The sequence below is a fragment of the Anomaloglossus baeobatrachus genome, chromosome 1 (assembly GCF_048569485.1).
Source record: "Anomaloglossus baeobatrachus isolate aAnoBae1 chromosome 1, aAnoBae1.hap1, whole genome shotgun sequence".
In the NCBI taxonomy this organism is placed as follows: Eukaryota; Metazoa; Chordata; class Amphibia; order Anura; family Aromobatidae; genus Anomaloglossus; species Anomaloglossus baeobatrachus.
In genome coordinates, this window is record NC_134353.1 from 481,844,691 (window position 1) to 481,858,023 (window position 13,333).

Below are 13,333 nucleotides of genomic sequence, written 5' to 3' on the forward strand. Positions count from 1 at the left end.
CGCTGCTGGCTATCTCCCTATGCCCCGCTGCTGGCTGTCTCCCTCCCTATGCCCCGTTGCTGGCTAACTCCCTCCCTATGCCCCACTGCTGACTGTCTCCCTATGCCCTGCTGCTGGCTATATCCCTCCCTATGCCTGCTGCTGGCTGTCTCCCTCGCTATGCCCCGCTAATGGCTGTCTCCCTCGCTATGCCCCGCTGCTGGCTGTCTCCCTTCCTATGCCCCACTGCTGACTGTCTCCCTCCCTATGCCCCGCTACTGACAGTCTCCCTCCTTATGCTCAGCTGCTGACTGTCTCCCTATGCCCTGCTGCTGACTGTCTCCCTATGCCCCGCTGCTGACTGTCTCCCTATGTCTCACTGCTGACTGTCTCCCTATGTCCCGCTGCTGACTGTCTCCCTATGCCCCGCTGTTGTCTCCCTCCCTATGCCCCACTGCTGGCTGTCTCCTTATGCCCCGCTGCTGGCTGTCTCTCTATGCCCCGCCGCTGACTGTCTCTCTATGCCCCGCTGCTGTCTCCCTCTCTATGCCCCGCTGCTGGCTGTCTCCCTATGCCCCGCTGCTGGCTGTCTCCCTATGCCCCACTGCTGGCTGTCTCCTTATGCCCCGCTGCTGGCTGTCTCCCTATGCCCCAGTGCTGGCTGTCTCCTTATGCCCCGCTGCTGGCTGTCTCTCTATGCCCCGCCGCTGACTGTCTCTCTATGCCCCGCCGCTGACTGTCTCTCTATGCCCCGCTGATGACTGTCTCCCTATGCCTTGCTGCTGGCTGTCTCCCTATACCCCGCTGCTAGCTATCTCCCTATGCCTCACTGTATCCTGCGCCCCCATATACTGTGCTGCCGGCCGGGATCGGAGGTCCGAGGTGACATGTGGTGAGGAGGGGTGATTTGTAGTGCAGTGCCGCTCAGGCTGCAGATTACCGCTTCCAGCCGCATGCACCCACTTCAGACCTGCGCCTTCGGCAGCCTGTCATGTCAGTGATCACAGTATGAGCAGCGAACGGAGGCCCGAGGTGAGCACACGTGGGGAGGAGTGGGGAGCGACGGTGGTGTAAGCGGCGGAGTGGGAGGGGGGTTGAACGGCAGAGTGGGACGGGGGCTGAACGGCAGAGTGGGATGGGGGCTAAACGGCAGAGTGGGGGAGGGGTGCGTGGCAGAGTGAGGAGCAGCACACCAGGATCAGTTACGGTGCAATCACCGTTGTCTAGCGTCGGTACTCACCCCATCCATCTCGGTGGGTGACAGGGGGAAAGTACAGCACACAGCACATTTATTCCCTAGCATTTTTCCTGCCAGAAATTGCAGATTTGAGTGCAGATTGTCTGCAACCAAATCTACAAAGTGTGCACATAAGGCACCAAAAAACAAAGAAAATTCCAGGGGTCCAATGCACATACTATTTTATTATTTAAAAAAAATGGGACAAGAACACAGTTACAGATAAAAAAAAAGAGATGTCATATGCTGATATAATATTACTAGAAGGTGGCCCGATTCTACGCATCAGGTATTCTAGAATTTACGTATTATGTAGTTAATGTATGATTTTTGTTATATATATATATATATATATATAGATGTTGTTGTGTGTAGTTACCAAGTGTTTGTGTAGGGGCTGTACATGTTCTGGGTGTTTTCTGGGTGTGGCGGGGAGTGAGAGCGGTGTTGTTTGTGTGTTGCGTTGTTTGTAGAGCGCTGTGTGTCTGTAGCGTTGTGTGTGTGTGTTGCGCGGTTTATGTGGGTGTGGGGTGCGTGTGTGTGTTTTGGGGGAGGTATGTTTTGTGCAATGTGTGTGTGTTGCGCGGTATGTACGTATATTTGTGTATGCTGCGGTGTTTGTGTGTTGGGTGTTGTGTGTGTGTGGCGTTGTCTGTGTTTGTGGGTGTCTGTGTAGGGCGGTGTTTGTGGTTCCCAGTGTGTGTGGTGTGTAGAGTTGAGCGCGGTTCGTGGTTCGTGGTTCTCCAGTTCGCGGCTCGAGTGATTTTGGGGCATGTTCTAGATCGAACTAGAACTCGAGCTTTTTGCAAAAGCTCGATAGTTCTAGAAATGTTCGAGAACGGTTCTAGCAGCCAAAAAACAGCTAAATCCTAGCTTGGTTTCTGCTGTAATAGTGTAAGTCACTCTGTGAATCAAACTATTATCACATTTCAGTGTATAGTGTGCGTGAACAGCGCCTTCAGATCACTGCTGTTTCTATAATGGCGATCGCCATTTTTTTTTTTTTTTTCTTGTCTTCCTTCCCTAAGCGCGCGCGTCTTGTGGGGCGGGCCAGCATGTCAGCCAATCACAGACACACACACACCTAAGTGGACTTTGAGCCAGAGAAGCAACGGCATGTGTGATAGGATCTGCATGTCACATGTCCCTGCATTATAAAACCGGACATTTTCTTCACGAACGCCATTATCTGCCTTCTGCGTCTTTGGTGTCAGACATCAGTGTCGCAGCTCCGTCCTCCTGAGTCCTATAGCCGATACAGCTGTATGCGCTGCATACACAGCGTTAGACAGCTTAGGGAGAGCACATTCTAGCAGTCCTTTTAAGGGCTCAAAGCGGCAGGGTCAGAGAGCCATAGGTGACAGGTCCTGCAAACAGCAACAGCGTCTGTGTAGCCCAGGTCAGGGATTTCCTCCCTGCATTTCACCATTAGGAGGGAATAGAAAGGCAGGCTTCCATTCCTCTACCCAGAGCACCACAATCCTGCCACTGTACCCTCTTGTCCTCTGCACACTCCAACTCATTCTAAGTAAGCCATTATACTAGCAAACATTCAGTGTACCTAGTGGCATCCTATACGTGGCTATTGGACTTTGCTATAGTCCCACTAGTGCAAAGACATTTGCAGAGCACGTCTGCCTGCATTGCACACTACAACTTTTTTAAACTAAGCAATTTTACTAGCAAACACTCAGTGTACCTAGTGGCATCCTATACGTGGCTATTGGACTTTGCTATAGTCCCACTAGTGCCAAGACATTTGCAGAGCGCATCTGCCTGCGTTGCACACTCCAACGAATTATAACTAAGCCATTATACTAGCACACACTCAGTGTACCTAGTGGCATCCTATACGTGGCTATTGGACTTTGCTATAGTCCCACTAGTGCCAAGACATTTGCAGCACGTCTGCCTGCGTTGCACACTCCAACTAATTATAACTAAGCCATTATACTAGCACACACTCAGTGTACCTAGTGGCATCCTATACGTAGCTATTGGACTTTGCTATAGTCCCACTAGTGCCAAGACATTTGCAGCACGTCTGCCTGCGTTGCACACTCCAACTAATTATAACTAAGCCATTATACTAGCACACACTCAGTGTACCTAGTAGCATCCTATACGTGGCTATTGGACTTTGCTATAGTCCCACTAGTGCCAAGACATTTGCAGCACGTCTGCCTGCGTTGCACACTCCAACTAATTATAACTAAGCCATTATACTAGCACACACTCAGTGTACCTAGTGGCATCCTATACGTGGCTATTGGACTTTGCTATAGTCCCACTAGTGCCAAGACATTTGCAGCACGTCTGCCTGCGTTGCACACTCCAACTAATTATAACTAAGCCATTATACTAGCACACACTCAGTGTACCTAGTGGCATCCTATACGTGGCTATTGGACTTTGCTATAGTCCCACTAGTGCCAAGACATTTGCAGCACGTCTGCCTGCGTTGCACACTCCAACTAATTATAACTAAGCCATTATACTAGCACACACTCAGTGTACCTAGTGGCATCCTATACGTGGCTATTGGACTTTGCTATAGTCCCACTAGTGCCAAGACATTTGCAGCACGTCTGCCTGCGTTGCACACTCCAACTAATTATAACTAAGCCATTATACTAGCACACACTCAGTGTACCTAGTGGCATCCTATACGTGGCTATTGGACTTTGCTATAGTCCCACTAGTGCCAAGACATTTGCAGCACGTCTGCCTGCGTTGCACACTCCAACTAATTATAACTAAGCCATTATACTAGCACACACTCAGTGTACCTAGTGGCATCCTATACGTGGCTATTGGACTTTGCTATAGTCCCACTAGTGCCAAGACATTTGCAGCACGTCTGCCTGCGTTGCACACTCCAACTAATTATAACTAAGCCATTATACTAGCACACACTCAGTGTACCTAGTGGCATCCTATACGTGGCTATTGGACTTTGCTATAGTCCCACTAGTGCAAAGACATTTGCAGAGCACGTCTGCCTGCATTGCACACTACAACGTTTTTAAACTAAGCAATTTTACTAGCAAACACTCAGTGTACCTAGTGGCATCCTATACGTGGCTATTGGACTTTGCTATAGTCCCACTAGTGCCAAGACATTTGCAGAGCGCATCTGCCTGCGTTGCACACTCCAACGAATTATAACTAAGCCATTATACTAGCACACACTCAGTGTACCTAGTGGCATCCTATACGTGGCTATTGGACTTTGCTATAGTCCCACTAGTGCAAAGACATTAGCAGAGCACATCTGCCTGCATTGCACACTCCAAGTTTTTTAAACTAAGCAATTTTACTAGCAAACACTCAGTGTACCTAGTGGCATCCTATACGTGGCTATTGGACTTTGCTATAGTCCCACTAGTGCAAAGACATTTGCAGAGCACGTCTGCCTGCATTGCACACTACAACTTTTTTAAACTAAGCAATTTTACTAGCAAACACTCAGTGTACCTAGTGGCATCCTATACGTGGCTATTGGACTTTGCTATAGTCCCACTAGTGCCAAGACATTTGCAGAGCGCATCTGCCTGCGTTGCACACTCCAACGAATTATAACTAAGCCATTATACTAGCACACACTCAGTGTACCTAGTGGCATCCTATACGTGGCTATTGGACTTTGCTATAGTCCCACTAGTGCCAAGACATTTGCAGCACGTCTGCCTGCGTTGCACACTCCAACTAATTATAACTAAGCCATTATACTAGCACACACTCAGTGTACCTAGTGGCATCCTATACGTGGCTATTGGACTTTGCTATAGTCCCACTAGTGCCAAGACATTTGCAGAGCGCATCTGCCTGCGTTGCACACTCCAACGAATTATAACTAAGCCATTATACTAGCACACACTCAGTGTACCTAGTGGCATCCTATACGTGGCTATTGGACTTTGCTATAGTCCCACTAGTGCCAAGACATTTGCAGCACGTCTGCCTGCGTTGCACACTCCAACTAATTATAACTAAGCCATTATACTAGCACACACTCAGTGTACCTAGTGGCATCCTATACGTGGCTATTGGACTTTGCTATAGTCCCACTAGTGCCAAGACATTTGCAGCACGTCTGCCTGCGTTGCACACTCCAACTAATTATAACTAAGCCATTATACTAGCACATACTCAGTGTACCTAGTGGCATCCTATACGTGGCTATTGGACTTTGCTATAGTCCCACTAGTGCCAAGACATTTGCAGCACGTCTGCCTGCGTTGCACACTCCAACTAATTATAACTAAGCCATTATACTAGCACACACTCAGTGTACCTAGTGGCATCCTATACGTGGCTATTGGACTTTGCTATAGTCCCACTAGTGCCAAGACATTTGCAGCACGTCTGCCTGCGTTGCACACTCCAACTAATTATAACTAAGCCATTATACTAGCACACACTCAGTGTACCTAGTGGCATCCTATACGTGGCTATTGGACTTTGCTATAGTCCCACTAGTGCCAAGACATTTGCAGCACGTCTGCCTGCGTTGCACACTCCAACTAATTATAACTAAGCCATTATACTAGCACACACTCAGTGTACCTAGTGGCATCCTATACGTGGCTATTGGACTTTGCTATAGTCCCACTAGTGCCAAGACATTTGCAGCACGTCTGCCTGCGTTGCACACTCCAACTAATTATAACTAAGCCATTATACTAGCACACACTCAGTGTACCTAGTGGCATCCTATACGTGGCTATTGGACTTTGCTATAGTCCCACTAGTGCCAAGACATTTGCAGCACGTCTGCCTGCGTTGCACACTCCAACTAATTATAACTAAGCCATTATACTAGCACACACTCAGTGTACCTAGTGGCATCCTATACGTGGCTATTGGACTTTGCTATAGTCCCACTAGTGCAAAGACATTTGCAGAGCACGTCTGCCTGCATTGCACACTACAACTTTTTTAAACTAAGCAATTTTACTAGCAAACACTCAGTGTACCTAGTGGCATCCTATACGTGGCTATTGGACTTTGCTATAGTCCCACTAGTGCCAAGACATTTGCAGAGCGCATCTGCCTGCGTTGCACACTCCAACGAATTATAACTAAGCCATTATACTAGCACACACTCAGTGTACCTAGTGGCATCCTATACGTGGCTATTGGACTTTGCTATAGTCCCACTAGTGCAAAGACATTAGCAGAGCACATCTGCCTGCATTGCACACTCCAAGTTTTTTAAACTAAGCAATTTTACTAGCAAACACTCAGTGTACCTAGTGGCATCCTATACGTGGCTATTGGACTTTGCTATAGTCCCACTAGTGCAAAGACATTTGCAGAGCACGTCTGCCTGCATTGCACACTACAACTTTTTTAAACTAAGCAATTTTACTAGCAAACACTCAGTGTACCTAGTGGCATCCTATACGTGGCTATTGGACTTTGCTATAGTCCCACTAGTGCCAAGACATTTGCAGAGCGCATCTGCCTGCGTTGCACACTCCAACTAATTATAACTAAGCCATTATACTTGCACACACTAAGTGTTTTTTAGTGGCATCCTATACGTGGCTATTGGACTTTGCTATAGTCCTACTAGTGCCAAGACATTTGCAGAGTGCATCTGCCTGCGTTGCACACTCCAACTAATTATAACTAAGCCATTATACTAGCACACACTCAGTGAACCTAGTGGCATCCTATACGTGGATATTGGACTTTGCTATAGTCCCACTAGTGCCAAGACATTTGCAGCACGTCTGCCTGCGTTGCACACTCCAACTAATTATAACTAAGCCATTATACTAGCACACACTCAGTGTACCTAGTGGCATCCTATACGTGGCTATTGGACTTTGCTATAGTCCCACTAGTGCCAAGACATTTGCAGCACGTCTGCCTGCGTTGCACACTCCAACGAATTATAACTAAGCCATTATACTAGCACACACTCAGTGTACCTAGTGGCATCCTATACGTGGCTATTGGACTTTGCTATAGTCCCACTAGTGCCAAGACATTTGCAGCACGTCTGCCTGCGTTGCACACTCCAACTAATTATAACTAAGCCATTATACTAGCACACACTCAGTGTACCTAGTGGCATCCTATACGTGGCTATTGGACTTTGCTATAGTCCCACTAGTGCCAAGACATTTGCAGCACGTCTGCCTGCGTTGCACACTCCAACTAATTATAACTAAGCCATTATACTAGCACACACTCAGTGTACCTAGTGGCATCCTATACGTGGCTATTGGACTTTGCTATAGTCCCACTAGTGCCAAGACATTTGCAGCACGTCTGCCTGCGTTGCACACTCCAACTAATTATAACTAAGCCATTATACTAGCACACACTCAGTGTACCTAGTGGCATCCTATACGTGGCTATTGGACTTTGCTATAGTCCCACTAGTGCCAAGACATTTGCAGCACGTCTGCCTGCGTTGCACACTCCAACTAATTATAACTAAGCCATTATACTAGCACACACTCAGTGTACCTAGTGGCATCCTATACGTGGCTATTGGACTTTGCTATAGTCCCACTAGTGCCAAGACATTTGCAGCACGTCTGCCTGCGTTGCACACTCCAACTAATTATAACTAAGCCATTATACTAGCACACACTCAGTGTACCTAGTGGCATCCTATACGTGGCTATTGGACTTTGCTATAGTCCCACTAGTGCCAAGACATTTGCAGCACGTCTGCCTGCGTTGCACACTCCAACTAATTATAACTAAGCCATTATACTAGCACACACTCAGTGTACCTAGTGGCATCCTATACGTGGCTATTGGACTTTGCTATAGTCCCACTAGTGCCAAGACATTTGCAGCACGTCTGCCTGCGTTGCACACTCCAACTAATTATAACTAAGCTATTATACTAGCACACACTCAGTGTACCTAGTGGCATCCTATACGTGGCTATTGGACTTTGCTATAGTCCCACTAGTGCCAAGACATTTGCAGCACGTCTGCCTGCGTTGCACACTCCAACTAATTATAACTAAGCCATTATACTAGCACACACTCAGTGTACCTAGTGGCATCCTATACGTGGCTATTGGACTTTGCTATAGTCCTACTAGTGCCAAGACATTTGCAGAGCGCATCTGCCTGCGTTGCACACTCCAACTAATTATAACTAAGCCATTATACTAGCACACACTCAGTGAACCTAGTGGCATCCTATACGTGGCTATTGGACTTTGCTATAGTCCCACTAGTGCCAAGACATTTGCAGCACGTCTGCCTGCGTTGCACACTCCAACGAATTATAACTAAGTTACATTGTCAGGGATATTTATTCTTTATTATTCTGCTGTTAATAAAGCTAGACCACCACTGCAATCTTCACCACCTCTCAATTTTTACTACCACATTTTCAGTCCACAATCTTGTCGCAATCAACATGAGTGGCAAAATGACAGATGCTGGTGGAAAGGGGAAGAGGCGTGGTGGAAAAGGCAAAAAAGGTTTTGTCAGTGGGGAAGGTGCCAAAGCTCCATTATCATCTGCTGAAGATAGACCATCTACTAGCAAAAGTAAGATGTCTACTACTTATTGTGGACAATCCGATGTGCTCCCTTTTTTACGGACACAAACAAGAGGAACAAAGGTAGATGATGGGCAAAAAAGGAAAATGCTTGAATGGATCTCAAGTGGTCCAACAAGTGCCCTCTCAGCCACTTCAAGTACCGCATCCAAAAAACACCATTCCTCTGAGTTGTCATCCCAATCACACTTGATTTCTCCCAGCTCTGAAGTCTCCATCAGCCCTGCACAGTATGGTGGAACTGAGATGGCTGAGTCTGCAGAGCTGTTCAGTCACACTATAGCCTGGGAATCAGAGGTCTGCTCCCAAGCTACAGTGAGTACAGAACAGGAAATGGTCTGCAGTGATGCCCAGAACCTTTGTGACTCAGATTCAGGCCGTGAGGACCAAGTTTCTGAGCATAATGTTGACCCTTTGTCACAAACTGTAACACCTGTGGTTATAGACAATGAGGAACATACTGATGAAGATGAGACGCAGATACCCGATTGGGATGACAACTTAAATATTCGGTCAGGGCAAGAAGAGGCTCGGTCTGAGGGGGAGGGGAGTGCGAACACAACAATTGATGATGACGTTCTAGATCCCACCTACTGTCAACCCCCAGTCAGGCACTCGAGGAGGTCAACAGAGGCGGTGGAGGAGGATGCAACCGACGACGAAGTTACCTTGCGCCTTCCTGGACAGAGTCGGAGCACTGGTAGCACGTCTACAACTGCATCCTCAGCCACCACTCTGCCTATGAGCATTATTCGGGGTGGATCAACAGGTCGCATGGCCTCTAAGCCTTGCCTAGCCTGGGCCTTTTTTCACATCGAAAAAGATCGCCCAACTCATGTGATATGTAACATTTGTCATGATTCTGTTAGTAGAGGTCAAAACCTCAGCAGTTTGACAACTTCTTCCATGAATCGTCACATGAATAAATATCATAAGTCCCGGTGGGAAGCTCACCGTGCTGCAATGCCGGCTAGCGGAGCGAACCATCCACCGCCCGCCCCTTCCAGTGCATCCGCGCGCTCTTCATCTTCTAGGACTGTGGGGACAGCTGTCACACCTGTTTTTCCACGCAAAACTTCCACCACTGTAACCGCAACAGGCAGTTTGCTTGTAAGGTCGTCAGTTGGTTTGGAAGGGGAAACAAGTGAGTGTGTACAGCTCTCTCAGACATCGATAGCACCAACGTTGGATGAAGGCAACATCATGTCTCCGCCTGCACTTTCCTCACAAACCTGCATTTTTCCAGGGACACCCTACTCAACACCGTCTACACACAGCAGCCAGATCTCTGTCCCTCAGATGTGGTCAAATAAAAGGCCACTTCCTCCGACCCATGACAAAGCTAAGAGGTTGACTCTATCCCTCTGTAAGCTGTTGGCTACCGAAATGCTGCCTTTCCGCCTAGTGGACACACAGGATTTTAGAGACCTTATGTCTGTCGCTGTGCCCCAGTACCAGATGCCTAGTCGCCACTACTTCTCTAAGAAAGGTGTGCCCGCGCTACACCAGCATGTCGCACACAACATCACCGCTTCCTTGAGAAACTCTGTGTGTGAACGGGTGCATTTCACCACCGATACTTGGACCAGTAAGCATGGACAGGGACGTTACATGTCGCTGACTGGGCACTGGGTAACTATGGTGATAGATGGTGAAGGGTCTGCTGCACAAGTCTTGCCGTCCCCACGACTTGTGTGTCAATCCTCTGTCTGTCCAAGTTCCGCCACAGCTTCTGCATCCTCCACCTCATCTGGGTCCTCCACCTCCGCCCCAAGCCTGCCTGGTCAGGCCACCAGCGTTCTCACTGCGCAGAAGGAATCACGCACGCCTCATTACTATGCTGGCAGCCGAGCGCAACGGCATCAGGCGGTCTTTAGCTTGACATGTCTTGGTAATAAGAGTCACACAGCTGAGGAGTTGTGGTCAGCTCTGCGGTCCGAGTTTAATAAATGGTTGTCTCCACTCAACCTGCAGCCTGGTAAGGCCGTGTGCGACAATGCTGCAAACCTGGGTGCGGCCCTTCGCCTGGGCAAGGTGACACACGTACCTTGTATGGCTCACGTGTTGAACCTTGTCGTGCAGCAATTTTTAACACACTATCCCGGCCTAGATGGCCTTCTGAACAGGGCACGAAAACTGTCTGCTCACTTCCGGCATTCAAGCGCCGCAGCTGAGCGACTTGCATCGCTACAGAAGTCTTTCGGCCTGCCGGTTCATCGCCTGAAATGCGATGTGGCGACACGCTGGAATTCAACTCTCCACATGTTACAGCGACTGTGGCAGCACCGCAGAGCCCTGGTGCAATACGTCATGACGTATAGCCTGGGCCAACGAGATGCAGAGGTGGGGCAGATCACCCTGATGGAGTGGTCTCAGATCAAGGACCTATGCACCCTTCTGCACAGTTTCGACATGGCGACGAATATGTTTAGCTCTGACAATGCCATTATCAGCATGACGATTCCAGTCATTTACATGCTGGAGCACACGCTAAACACTATTCGGAGTCAGGGGGTGGGACAACATGAAGGGGAGGAACTACAGGAGGATTCATATGTGCAAGGGACAACAACATCACCAAGGTCCAGACGTTCATCATCACCAACGCAGCAGGCATGGGACCATGGGGAACAGGGATCGACAAGGGCGCATAGTAGCAGGCGAAATGTTGAGCAAGGTGCAGGAGAACATGAAGAAATGGAGGACAAACTGTCCATGGACATGGAAGACTCAGCGGATGAGGGAGACCTTGGTCAAATTTCAGTTGAAAGAGGTTGGGGGGAGATGTCAGAGGAAGAAAGAACGGGTAGCACCTCTATGCCACAAACACAGCGTGGACTTGGTCCGCATGGCTGCGCAAGACACATGAGTGCCTTTTTGTTGCACTACCTCCAACATGACAGTCGTATTGTCAAAATTAGAAGTGATGATGACTACTGGATTGCCACACTATTAGATCCCCGGTACAAGTCCAAATTTTGTGACATAATTCCAGCCATAGAAAGGGACGCACGTATGCAGGAGTATCAGCAGAAGCTGTTACTCGATCTTAGCTCGGCTTTTCCACCAAACAACCGTGCAGGTGCAGGGAGGGAATCTCCCAGTTGTAACTTGACAAACATGGGACGGTCTCGTCATCTTCACCAGTCTACCCGTACCAGTAGGACCGTATCTGGTGCCGGTAACAGCAATTTTATGGAATCTTTTCATAATTTTTTTAGACCCTCTTTTGCAAGGCCACCAGAGACAACAAGTCTGACACATACTCAACGGCTGGAGAGGATGATACAGGAGTATCTCCAAATGAACATCGATGCCATGACTGTGCAACTGGAGCCTTGCTCCTTTTGGGCTTCAAACATAGAAAAATGGCCAGAGCTCTCCAGTTACGCCTTGGAGATTTTGTCGTGTCCAGCTGCCAGCGTTGTCTCTGAACGTGTATTCAGTGCTGCTGGGTGTGTGCTGACAGATAAGCGCACGCGTCTGTCCAGTGACAATGTGGACAGACTGACGTTCATCAAAATGAACAAGTCATGGATCCAGAAGGAATTTACTACCCCTGTGTCATCCTGGGGAGAGTAAATGCTTGTGGATTTGGAATGTGCTTGATGCAAATCAAAACATCCTGTTTGCAACTAGGGCCCAAGTGCTGCCACTGATGGGGTGGGTGTCTGTGTGGCCCAATTTTTGGAAAAAAGGGAGACTCCGCTTGGAGTAACCCTTGCTTACATTGTTTTTAAAAGAAGCCAAGATGAACAAGTCATGGGTCAGCAAAGACTTTGCTACCTACCCCGGTGTCATCCTGGGGACGGTTAATTATGGGGTATTTTTGAATGTGATTGATGCAAATGTAGCTGTGAAGTGTACAACTAGGGCCCAAGTGCTGCCACTGATGGGGTGGGTGTCTGTGTGGCCCAATTTTTGGAAAAAAAGGGAGACTCCGCTTGGAGTAACCCTTGCTTGATGTGTTTTTAAAAGAAGCCAAGATGAACAGAGCTGGGATCAGGAAAGACTTTGCTACCTACCCCGGTGTCATCCTGGGGACGGATAAGAATGGCGTATTTTTGAATGTGCTTGATGCAAATCAAAACATCCTGTTTGCAACTAGGGCCCAAGTGCTGCCACTGATGGGGTGGGTGTCTGTGTGGCCCAATTTTTGGAAAAAAAGGGAGACTCCGCTTGGAGTAACCCTTGCTTGATGTGTTTTTAAAAGAAGCCAAGATGAACAGAGCTGGGATCAGCAAAGACTTTGCTACCTACCCCGGTGTCATCCTGGGGACGGATAAGAATGGCGTATTTTTGAATGTGCTTGATGCAAATCAAAACATCCTGTTTGCAACTAGGGCCCAAGTGCTGCCACTGATGGGGTGGGTGTCTGTGTGGCCCAATTTTTGGAAAAAAAGGGAGACTCCGCTTGGAGTAACCCTTGCTTGATGTGTTTTTAAAAGAAGCCAAGATGAACAGAGCTGGGATCAGGAAAGACTTTGCTACCTACCCCGGTGTCATCCTGGGGACGGATAAGAATGGCGTATTTTTGAATGTGCTTGATGCAAATCAAAACATCCTGTTTG